At 41.8% G+C, this 11003-nt stretch overlaps 1 long non-coding RNA gene across 1 annotated transcript in view; it reads left to right on the top strand.

Moving 5' to 3' along the window:
- Positions 1–2176: 2176 nt before the first annotated feature.
- Positions 2177–11003, top strand: part of LOC138737597 (uncharacterized) — a 28598-nt gene continuing 19771 nt past the window's right edge. The window contains exon 1 of the long non-coding RNA XR_011341047.1: positions 2177–2261. This is a non-coding gene — a long non-coding RNA (uncharacterized lncRNA). The remainder of the gene's footprint in view (positions 2262–11003) is intronic.

Below are 11003 nucleotides of genomic sequence, written 5' to 3'. Positions count from 1 at the left end.
AGGATACCGAGGAGAAAATTTGCAGCAAAATTTAAAAAGCTATAAGCTTTGGTATCGGAGTCTTCAACTATCTAAATTATGACTGGGATCCCAATTACATAAGGGATAAAGGAGGGAATATTTTCTGAAATATATTTGAGAACCTTCTTTATCAACGTGTTTATTTCCCTACATGCTGGGCTTGATTCTGCTTAAATGAACCAGATGAAGTGGAGCAGATATCATTGGGCGAATATTCAGAAAGCTGCAGTCATATCATAAATTTTAGAAAGATCCAGATAGGATATGGACTGATCCAAGGTAAAATAATCTATTGAAGAAGGACCAATTTCATTATGATGACACGAGATCCTATTGTGAGACATTGGAAGGAACGTTTTACCAGCGAAACTGAGCAAAGGAATCTTTTCGGATGGGGATCTTTTAGCTGGAAGCATTAAGATAATTTCATGAATGAGAAAGCAGGGAAATTGCATGACTTTGCAGATCGGGTGTGAAAAGGGTGATGTGACAGATGCTACATTGGCAACACATGGGAGAAGTAGGCTACTTGGCGAACATTTTGATGGGTAGTGAAAGAAAGAACTAAGAGAGGCAAAGCGAACACAAAAAATGGCTAGTTGCAAATATAAAAGGGAATCCAAATAACATTCTGTTGGCAAGTGAACAAATAAAGGTTAATGTAGAAAGTTGGGCTAATCCAAAGCTGAAATTGAAATCTACTGGGTTGGTGAAAATTTGATAAGAGTTTGTAGAAAGGTTAACTGTATTGTAAATGAGTGAATTACATAGGATGCAACATGGATTGCTCAGAGAAGGGAGAAAATTTGGAGGCCCAATTCAGAGAAAAATGCCATGAGCATTTTTTTTTCCTTTCAGAATGTTGAGAGTGTTTGGAATATTAGGCCTCAAATGGGAAAACAAGGAGAGTCTTTGCGTATTTTGAAGATGGATAGATTCTTGAGAAACAAAAGCTTCAGATGCTTGAATCTTGAGCAAACAATGAGCTGCTGAAGGAACTCACTGGGTCTGGCAGCATGCATGGGTCAGTCCCCATTTCAGTTTGGGACATTTTATCGAAGCCAAAGAAAAAAGGCGTGATAGTAAATATATGAAGGAGGAAATTGGCTGCGGAATGGTCAAAAGAGTACCACAATTAGTGTAACTGCTGTGAAATTTTCTCTTGATGTGACAGTGACAGTCACCTGGGTTCAAATCTGGCACTTTTTGAAAGGGATTTGTACATTCTCTTCGTATCTGCAAGGGTTTCCTCCCACCCTCCAAATATATTCAGGGTTTGTAGGTAAATTGCTGTATTTGGATGGCACTGGCCTGTCGACTGGCCTGTCCCTGTTACTGTAGAAATATACAGCATGGTATAGGCCCTTTGGCCCATAACAACGGCCAAGAATTTTCTGACTGTAGAAGCCTCCATTTTTCTCATTTGTACATACCTATCTCACAGACTATGCAAAGGTCCAGTTGTACCTGCTTCTACCACCATTGCCAGCAGTGCATTCTCACCACTTATGACTCTCGGGGTGAGAAAAATTACCTCTTACTTTCCCCCCTTTCCCCGTTCTTACTCCCAAGCAGCTTAAAACCATGCTAGCAATTTCATTCGTGGGAAAATGCCTCTCATCAACTTAAACACCTATCAGGTCATGCCTCATTCCCTGTCACTCCAAGGAGAAAATGCCAAGTTTACTTAAACATTATCAAAGAATATGGGTTTAATTTTGGAAGGTATTGCTGAAGTATAAGATCAACCACTGAATGATGCAGCAGCTACCTGGGTCAAATTGCCAGCTTTTATTTGTACATTATTTTGTTCCTTTGTAAATCATAGGTTCAGTGACACTAAGGCCTTCAAAATACCATGTAAAATGGGATTAACTTTTATAAATGGAATTCAAAACTGTTAATTGGTAGGGACCCACCAATATTGAAACATTTAATTGAAATATGGAATAGAATTGATTATGGGATAGGTGGTAAAGGAAAGATTTCAGCAAAAATGCTTTTATATCAAAATAAACATTTTATCCTTTTACTGTCAATAATCAGTTTTTAAAGAAATGGAATCAATTGGGGATTTAAAGTTTTGAAGTAGGGAAGTTTGTATCTTTTAATCAGAAGGAAAAACTTTGTTCCTAACCTTTTTTTGCTATTACAGGTCAAAACCTTTTTATTGGAAAAATTAGGTCATAGTTTAAAATTACCTAGACAATCTGCTTTGGAACTTACTGAGGAAGAAACAAGTAAGTTTATTTCTAAAATGTATGTTGTTACAAAATAAAATGTCGGTTAAATATTCATAAAGCAAAATTAAAATGGGAATCTGAGTTAAACAGGATCGATGAAAATGTTTAGAGAAATTTATGTTAAGACCATATGATTAAGGTTACAAATGTAAGATATTGATTTGAACAATATAATTTTCTACATCAACTATATTTAACCACTGAAAAATTAAAGAAATATTATTTTATTTCCTCGGATCTATTTTAGATGTGGTGAAGAGATAGGTGTGTTTTTCATTCGAATTGGACCTGTTCTTAGGTTAAGACTTCTTGGATTCAAGTTAAATTATTTTTGAAAAAGTATTAATAGTGAGTCTTCCATTTGATCCAATGTTGTTTTCATTAGGGGACATTATGTCGATTGCCTTAGGATTAAAACTAACTATGTATCAAATTGAATTTCTATGTTTAACTTTGGCTGTTACTAAAAAATTTTGGGCCATTACCTGGAAATCTGATTCAGTTTTAGGAATGAAATCCTGTATTCCTTTAGAAAAGATAACATAATCTGAGGGATATTTTTTTTGTTAAAATATTGAGCCCATGTCTAAAAATTCTTGGTTTGAAGATTTAATCTTTCAATCTGTTCTGGTGGTTGTCTCACTTTCCACAGCTAAATAGTTGAATGCTCTTTAAATGATGGTCACCTTTCTTCTTTCTTAGTGGATAGTAGGGGGAGGAGGGTGGGTGTTAGTGGGGTGAATGAGGGAGGTTGGAGGGGGATTTATTCAGTTATATACTTTCTGTATGAATAAGTTATAATTGATGTTATTTGATTTAAAAAGTATAAATAAAAAATAAATAAAATGAGTTAACTGGGCAATTTTCCTGGTTAGCGCCCCAGTTACGTGGCAGTTAGAAAAGGTCTGAACTGGTCAACCCCGTCAGAACCCAACTGAGTCCCTGACCTACCTCAGAGGTAGTCAAGAAACCCAGTTAAACTTACCTAGATCTCGTCCATGGCTTATTTAAAAATGAAAATGGCCGACCCGCATTTCCAATGTCGTCAGCGCTTGTATGCATACGTTACTGGGCAGCCAGCATCTGAACATGTGCCAGTACTTCCAGTGAGTGCGTGATGCGTCATTGCTGGGTTGGCGATTTAATGGGTCAATCCCCCTGCATTTTAAAAGATGCTTCCAGCACCTTTGCCCCAGTAATCGCACCCGGGTCTCAGGAGGGCTACCCGGATGCTGCAATTTAACAGGGGCTACTGTCTGCTCTTCGGTTCACACAATTTAGGACTTCAAGGAGAGCACACAGAGGCATGAGAGAATTCAGTTATTGTTAAAGTGGGGAATTTGATGCTTTTCTCCTGAAAAGAGAGGTTATGAATGAAGTGTTTAAAGTCATGAAAGATATTGACAGAATGGATTGATAGTTCACACTGAGACACAGGAAATATTGATTGAAGGTGACTGGCAAAATAAATAGATGTAGATGAGAACAGTCTATTTATGCGGTGAATGGAGAGGGAGCTGAATGAGCGTCCAAAAAGAAACACTTTCAAGGCAGATGGTAGGAGAGTGGGATCATCTCAACTGTTTTTATATTGAGATGTTTTGGACTCAAAAGACCAATTAGTCTCCTTTCATTATGCCACCATTTTGTGATCCTGTAATTTTCAGATTCAATGTTCTGCATAGGAGAAATAGAATTCATCAGTGGGCAGAACCATAGAATGCTACAGCACAAAATTCAGCCCTTCTAGTCTATGTTGACCATCATAGCACTAGTCCTATTGAACTGCTATTCCATAACCTTCCAGACTTCTCCCATCCATGTATTTTTCCAATTTATTCTTAAAATTTATGATCGAGCCTGCATTCACCACATCAGATGGCAGCTCATTCCACACTCTCACCACTCTTTGAGTGAAAAATTTAAACCTATTGTTCCCCAAACCTTTCTCCTTTCAGCTTAAAACTATGACCTTATAACTGATGCCAACTTCACTGATCCCTGTGGAGTGGCCCTCCTGGCTGACTGACTGTGGAAAGCTAGGCAGGACAAAGCGTTCTCTGTGCTCCAGATTTCGCAACCCCAGCATCAGTCGAGTCCACTGTCAGAACGTCAACCCGTCAATCCAGTCTACCAGTGCACTGCCCCCCCCCCCCCCTTGCACCTATACAGGAAACGGCAAGGCCAGCTGTCGGTAATAGCTACGGTGGCTGGCCACCGTGACAGCCAATTGTATGTGCGGGACAAGAAGTCCAGACATCATTTCCTGGTGGATACCAGGGCTGAAATAAGCATTCTGCCACCTACAGCGTATGAAACTCACAACAGGGCACAGGGGCTCAGGTTCATGGCTGCCAGCTGCGGCACAATTCGCACTTTTGTTAAGTGCAGGGTCCAATTGCAGTTTGGTTCCACCCCATTCACATGGAATTTCACTCTCCCTGAAGGCAAAGAGGTTGGTCCATGCACGTACATTTCAAATCTTTTCCCTGCGCGTGGCACCAGCCCGACTCCTGGAATCCTTAGCCCTTTCGGACAATGAATTCACCAGGATCCTGGTTGAATTCCTGTCTGTACTGACATCTTATTTCAGCGCTACCATGTGGTACACCATATTTCCATCCAGGGCCCTCTTCTCCATGCCAAGGCAGAGTTGGGATTAGTCCGGCAATTTGACAGCCCATGCACATAATGCCAAAGGCGTCAGGGGGCTGGAGGCCTTCCTCCAATTACTGCAGGCTCAATGTTTCCACAATCCCGGACCACTATCCCATCCCTCATATGCAGCGAATCTACACAGGGCATGCATTTTTTCAGAAATGGATTTAATGAAGGGCTACCACCAAATTCCGGTGCACCCTGATGACATACCCAAAACAGCCATTATTGCACCTTTCAGCCTATTCGAGTTTATGACCATGTCTTTTGGATTGAAAAGTGCGGAGCAGACATTCCAGCACCTTATGGATGCTGTGTGTTGAGGACTGGACTTTGTGTTAATGTACCTTGACGACATACTGGTCACTAGCAATAGCCACAAGGAACATCTAGTGCACAAAAGCAAATGCTGCAAGCGCCTCAGTGCTTTCGGTCTTACCGTCAACCTCGCAAAGTGTCAGTTCGGTCGCACTTTCATTGACTTCTTAGGCCACAGGATTTTCAGTGACGGGGTGGTGCCATTACCCTCTAAGGTTGAAGCAATTCAACATTTTCCCACTCAAGGGCATCCAGAAGTTCCGAGCGATGGTCAATTTCAATCACCGCTTCTTAATATCAGTGGCCCACATCACACGCCCACTTTTCACCATTGTGGCGGATAAAACCAAAGTCATCTCGTGGGATGCTGACTCAACAGCAGGTTTCGATATGGTGAAGACAGCCCTAGATAATGCAACTCTACTAGTCCACCCCAGGACTGATGTCGAAACTACCCTCACTATTGATGCATCTGACGTAGCGGTCGGCAGGGTGCTGAGGCAGTATATTGATAGATGCTGGCAGCCCCTAGCATCCTTCAGCCACCATCTCCGACCTCCAGAAGCAAATATAGTGCCTTCAACAAGGAACTCCTTGCTCTGTATCTGGCCATTCACCACTTCCGTTACTTCTTAAAGAGCAGGGTTTTTACAGCTTACCTCGATTACACGCCAGTGACTTTTGCTCTTGCAAAGATTTCAGATTCTTGGTCTGCATGCCAGCAACAGCATTTGTCCTACATCTCTGAGTTCACAACTCAGGTTCTGCTCATCTCAGTCAAAGACAATGTTGTTGTGGATGCCCTATCGAGATGGTCCTTGAACTCTCTGATGGAAGGCATCAACTTTATGAAGCTAGCAGCCACACAACAAGAGGAAGATGAGACCTCCAGTCACAGGACCACAGTTTCCAAACTCCAATTAGAGGACATGCAATTGGGGTCTGGGGATCATACGATCCTGTACGATGTGTCCACCAGTGAACCTCGTCTGATAGTCCCTGCATTAGACAGCGGCCTATCTTTGACTCCATCCATGGACTCTCCCACCCTCCTATCTGAGCCACAGTCAAGTTGGTGGCCAGTAAATTTGTTTGGCACAGACTCTGGAAGCAGGTCACAGCATGGGTGAAGACATGTCTGCAATTCCACTGTACTAAGGTGCAACATCACACTAATGCCCCCTGCAGCAGTTCGCACATAGATGCAGTCAGGCCCCTGCCAATCTCGCAGGGCTACCGGTATCTCCTCGCTGTGGTGGACTGGTTCACTCATTGGCCAGAAGCTACCCCACTGATGGACATGTCTGCTGAGTCATGTGCCAGGACATTCATTACAAACTGGGTGGCTTATTTTGGACTCCCTCCGCCCTACGCACATCACTTCAGATTGTGGAGCCCAGTTCACCTCCAGCCTATGGTTGGCTTTAGCTAAATTATGGGGGTTTCAACTCCACCACCCGACCGTGTATCATCCCCAGTCCAATAGCCTGATAGAACGCTTCCACCGACATATTAAATCAGCATTGATGATTCACCTCACTGGACCAAACTAGGTGGATGAACTACCTTAGGTGCTGCTTGGCATCTGCACGGCTCTGAAAGATGATCTACACTGCTCAATGGCTGAATTGGTTTACGGTTCACCCCTCTTTGTTCCCGGAGATTTTGTGCCAGCTCCTTGGGGGCATGAAAATCAGCCTTCTATGGTGCTGGACAGGCTCTGTGATAAGTTGGATAACCAGGCACCAATTCCTACTTCACATTATGGTCAGCCACAGTTACGTGTTCCTGGAGACCTACGTACCTGTACTTGTGTTTTCGTGTGGAGGGGCGTGTATGGACCACCATTACAAAGGCCATATGAGGGACCTTTCCGAGTGCTTAGAAACATTGGGTCCACTTTTATATTGGATGTTGGGGGCCTTAAGCCGGTCCATTTGGACTTAACTAGGCCAGTGGAATTTTCAGCACTACAGCGCCAGGGCAGACCTCCCAACTGGATGACCACTCTGTTGTGAACATTTGTGTTGATGGTTCTGGGTGTGGGGGGGTGGGGGAAGGTGGTGTAACAGTACCGCGATCATGCGAACTGTCAGTCAAAATGTCGGATGTAGGGTTAGAGCAGAGCTGTGCTCAAGGTGGCACTGGGTCTCTTTCTTCAACGGCCAGAAGGACTACAAATGGATCATGCTGGGATGATGTAATGATGTCACTTCCAGCTGAAAAGCTTGGGACAGGAAGTGACTTAAAAGTGGTGCCATTTTTAAAATTAAATCTTTCTTGCTCCAGCCACAGTGGCGTCTGTGTGTTCTTTCATTAGCACTATGTGTAGCACCTCGTTAAAACCTCTCATATTTATCTCCTCCAATCTAAGTGGAAAAGGCAGCTTGCATAAATTTTGTCTATGCCTCTCATTATATTGCAAACCTCTATCAAATCTCCCCTCATTCTTCTTTGTTCCAAGGAATAAAATCCTAGCCTGTTTAATCTTTCCCTGTAACTCAACTCCTGAAGACCCTGCAAGGAACCATATCAGATGGGAGAGACATTAAACATTTTTTTCTTATCTGTGTTCATGAAGGAAATGGACTTTGGACTATGTGAGATAAGTGAGGAAAATGGCTTAGTTATGGAAAAGATAGGGATTAGTAAAGAGAGGAGTTTGGAGCTTCTAGGGTCAGTAAAAGTGAATGTCTCCTGATCCTGATGGGATTTTCCCCAGGATATTAAGGGAGGTCAGGGAGCAGATAGTGGAGGCACTCTCAGTGATTTTTCAACTATCACTGGAGGAGGGTGTGGTGCCATGGGATTGGAAGGTTGCTAATGTAGTTCCTTTGTTTAAAAAAGGCACGAGGTGTTGGCCAAATAATTATAGGCCTGTAAGCTTGACTTCGGTGGTAGGGAAAGTTATGGAGGGTATTCTTAGAGATGGTGTGTATAAATATCTAGATAAGCAGGGATTGATCAGGAGCACCCAACATGGGTTTGTGAAGGGGAAGTTATGTTTGACGAACCTTGTTGAGTTTTTCGAAGAAGTGACAAGAAAGGTGGATGAAGGTAGGGCAGTTGATGTAGTCTATCTGGATGTTAGTAAAGCTTTTAATAAGGTTCCACGTGAAAGGTTAGTAAGGAAGGTTCAGTCACTAAGGATTAATAAAGAAATAGTAAGATGGGTTCAGAGGTGGCTGGAGGAGAGACAGCAGAGGGTTATGGTGGACAACTATCTGTCAGGATGGAAGCCTGTGATGAGCAGAGTACCTCAAGGATTGGTGCTCGGTCCCCTGTTGTTCATAATTTATATTAATGATTTGGATGATGGGGTGGTTAACTGGGTAAATAAATACACAGACGATACAAAAATAGGGGGAGTGGTGGATAGTGAGGAAGGTTTTCAGGGATTACAGAGGGTTTTGGTTTGTCTGGAGAGTTGGACTGAAAGATGGCCGAATGAATTTAATATAGAAAAATATGAGGTGCTTCATTTTGGAAAAATAAATAAAAGTAGGACATATGTAGTAAAGGGGAGGACACTGGGGAATGCACAAGAGCAAAGAGATCTTGGAGTAATGGTGCAGCGTTCCTTGACATGGATTCCCATGTTGATAGAGTGGTTAAGAAGGCATTTGGTATGCTAGCCTTCATAAATCGTAGCATAGAGTATAGGAGATGGAAAGTGATGCTGCAACTGTTTAAAGCATTGGTAAGCCCAGGTTTGGTGTATTGTGTTCATTTCTGGTCTCCAAATTATAGGAAGGATATAGATAAGGTGAAGAGGGTGCAGAGAAGATTTACAAGGATGTTGCCTGGCTTAAAATACCTAGAGTACAGAGAAAGACTGAAGAGGTTAGGACTTTATTCATCAGATTGTAGACGGTTGAGAGGGGATTTGATATAGGTGTTTAAAATTATGAAGGGAATAGATAGACTAGATGCAAGTAGACTCTTCCTTCTGAGGGCAGGGGAGGTTGAAACAAGAGGACACAAGTTGAGGGTAAGGGGGAAATATTTTAGGAGAAACATTAGAGGATGTTTCTTCAATCAGAGAGTGGTTGCTGAATGGAATAATCTTCCAGAGGAAATAGTTGAGGCAGTCAATTCTTTCATTTAAGAGGAGGCTGGATATATACATGGGTTAGAGGGTTATGGGCGGAGAATAGGTGGGGGGAGCTAGCGGAGTTGTTTGAATGAACTGGCATGGATTTGTAGGGCTGAGATGGCCTGTTTTCATGCCATAAACTGTTATATGGTTAACATCCCTAGTAAATCTTCTCTGCACTCTCTCAATCTTACTAATATCCTTCCTGTAGTTAGGCAACCAGAACTGCACACAATATTCCTAATTTGGCTTTACCAATGTCTTAAAGAACTTCAGCATAACATACCAATTCTTACACTCGTTACTTTGATTTGTAAAGGCTAAGATGGCAAAAGCTTGCTTTACAACCCTGTCCACCTGGGACACTACCCTCAGGGAATTATGTATCTGTATTCCCAGATCTCTTTGTTCCTCTGCATTCCTCAGTGCCTTACCATTTACCATGCCCCACCTTGGTTTGCCCTTCCAAACTGTAACACCTCACACTTGTCTGCATTAAACTCCATCTGCCATTTTTTGGCCCATTCTCCCATTTGGTCCAGATCCCTTTGCAAGCTTTGAAAATATCCCTCGCTGTCCAAAGTGCCTCCTATCTTTATGTCATCAGTAAACTTGTTGATCCAATTTATCGCATTATCATCCAGAACAATTAGTGCAGTGGTTAGCACAATGCTATTACAGCACCAGTTACCCAGGTTCAAATCTAACACTGCAAGGAGTTTATATGTTCTTCCCATGACTGCATGGGCTTCACTCGGGTGCTCTTGTTTCCTCCCACATTTCAAAGACTTAGAAGTTAGTCGCTTGATTGGTCACATGGGCGTATTTGGACAGTCCTGGCTCATGGGCTAGAAGGGCCTTTTACCGTGCTATATCTCGGAATGAGAAAACAATTAAATTGCACTTTAAGGCCAATAATAAAACATAATCGGCTCTGAAAAAAGTAGAATTTAACTCAAGAAATTTTAATGAGATACATATGACAAAAGTTTCAGCAAGAGAAAGCTGCTGTAGATGTTGAAAACCTGAAATAAAAAAGTGCTGGAAGCAGCTAATAGTCTGGATACTCCGGGAATTGTCTGATCTCAGAAGCTAAGGAGGAACAAGACTGGTCAGTACTTGGACAGGAGTCCACCTAGGAACATTAAAAAGTATGCCACCAAAATTCTGAAAAAAATCAGTACAGCTGCAAATGAGAACTGAGAATATTCATGGCTTTATATTTCCTTTGAAAATGGGTTGTTTGGTTAGTATTGTCTTTTTATTATTTAAGTATCCATTGGATTCTCAGTAATGATATCACAAGTATAAAAAGTAACAAATTGAAGTCAAATTAGTTGTTTTTCCCACAAATTCTTATTAGATATTGTTGTCCATTTGAGGTGGTAGGTTTTCTGGGATGTCTTTACACTAAATTTGTTGAAGATGCATTTGAACATTTTGACTCGACTTGTAATAAATTTGTAATCAATAATTAAGGTGGATGCACTTGAGTAATTTATTCATATACTGGAGCAACAAACAGACTCTTTGAGGGATGAACTTGGTCTTTCATTTCATATTTGTCTTGTGCAGGAAAATGTACAGATTAAGCTTTTGGATGTGAGCAGATATTATTGATCTTTTACAGCTGTCCATTATCAGAGCTGTGATCAGATAGGGCAGCT

This window comes from Narcine bancroftii, chromosome 6 (assembly GCF_036971445.1).
Source record: "Narcine bancroftii isolate sNarBan1 chromosome 6, sNarBan1.hap1, whole genome shotgun sequence".
Taxonomy (NCBI): domain Eukaryota; kingdom Metazoa; phylum Chordata; class Chondrichthyes; order Torpediniformes; family Narcinidae; genus Narcine; species Narcine bancroftii.
Note: the sequence above shows the minus strand (reverse complement) of the source record. Positions and strands in the feature narration are given on the sequence as shown.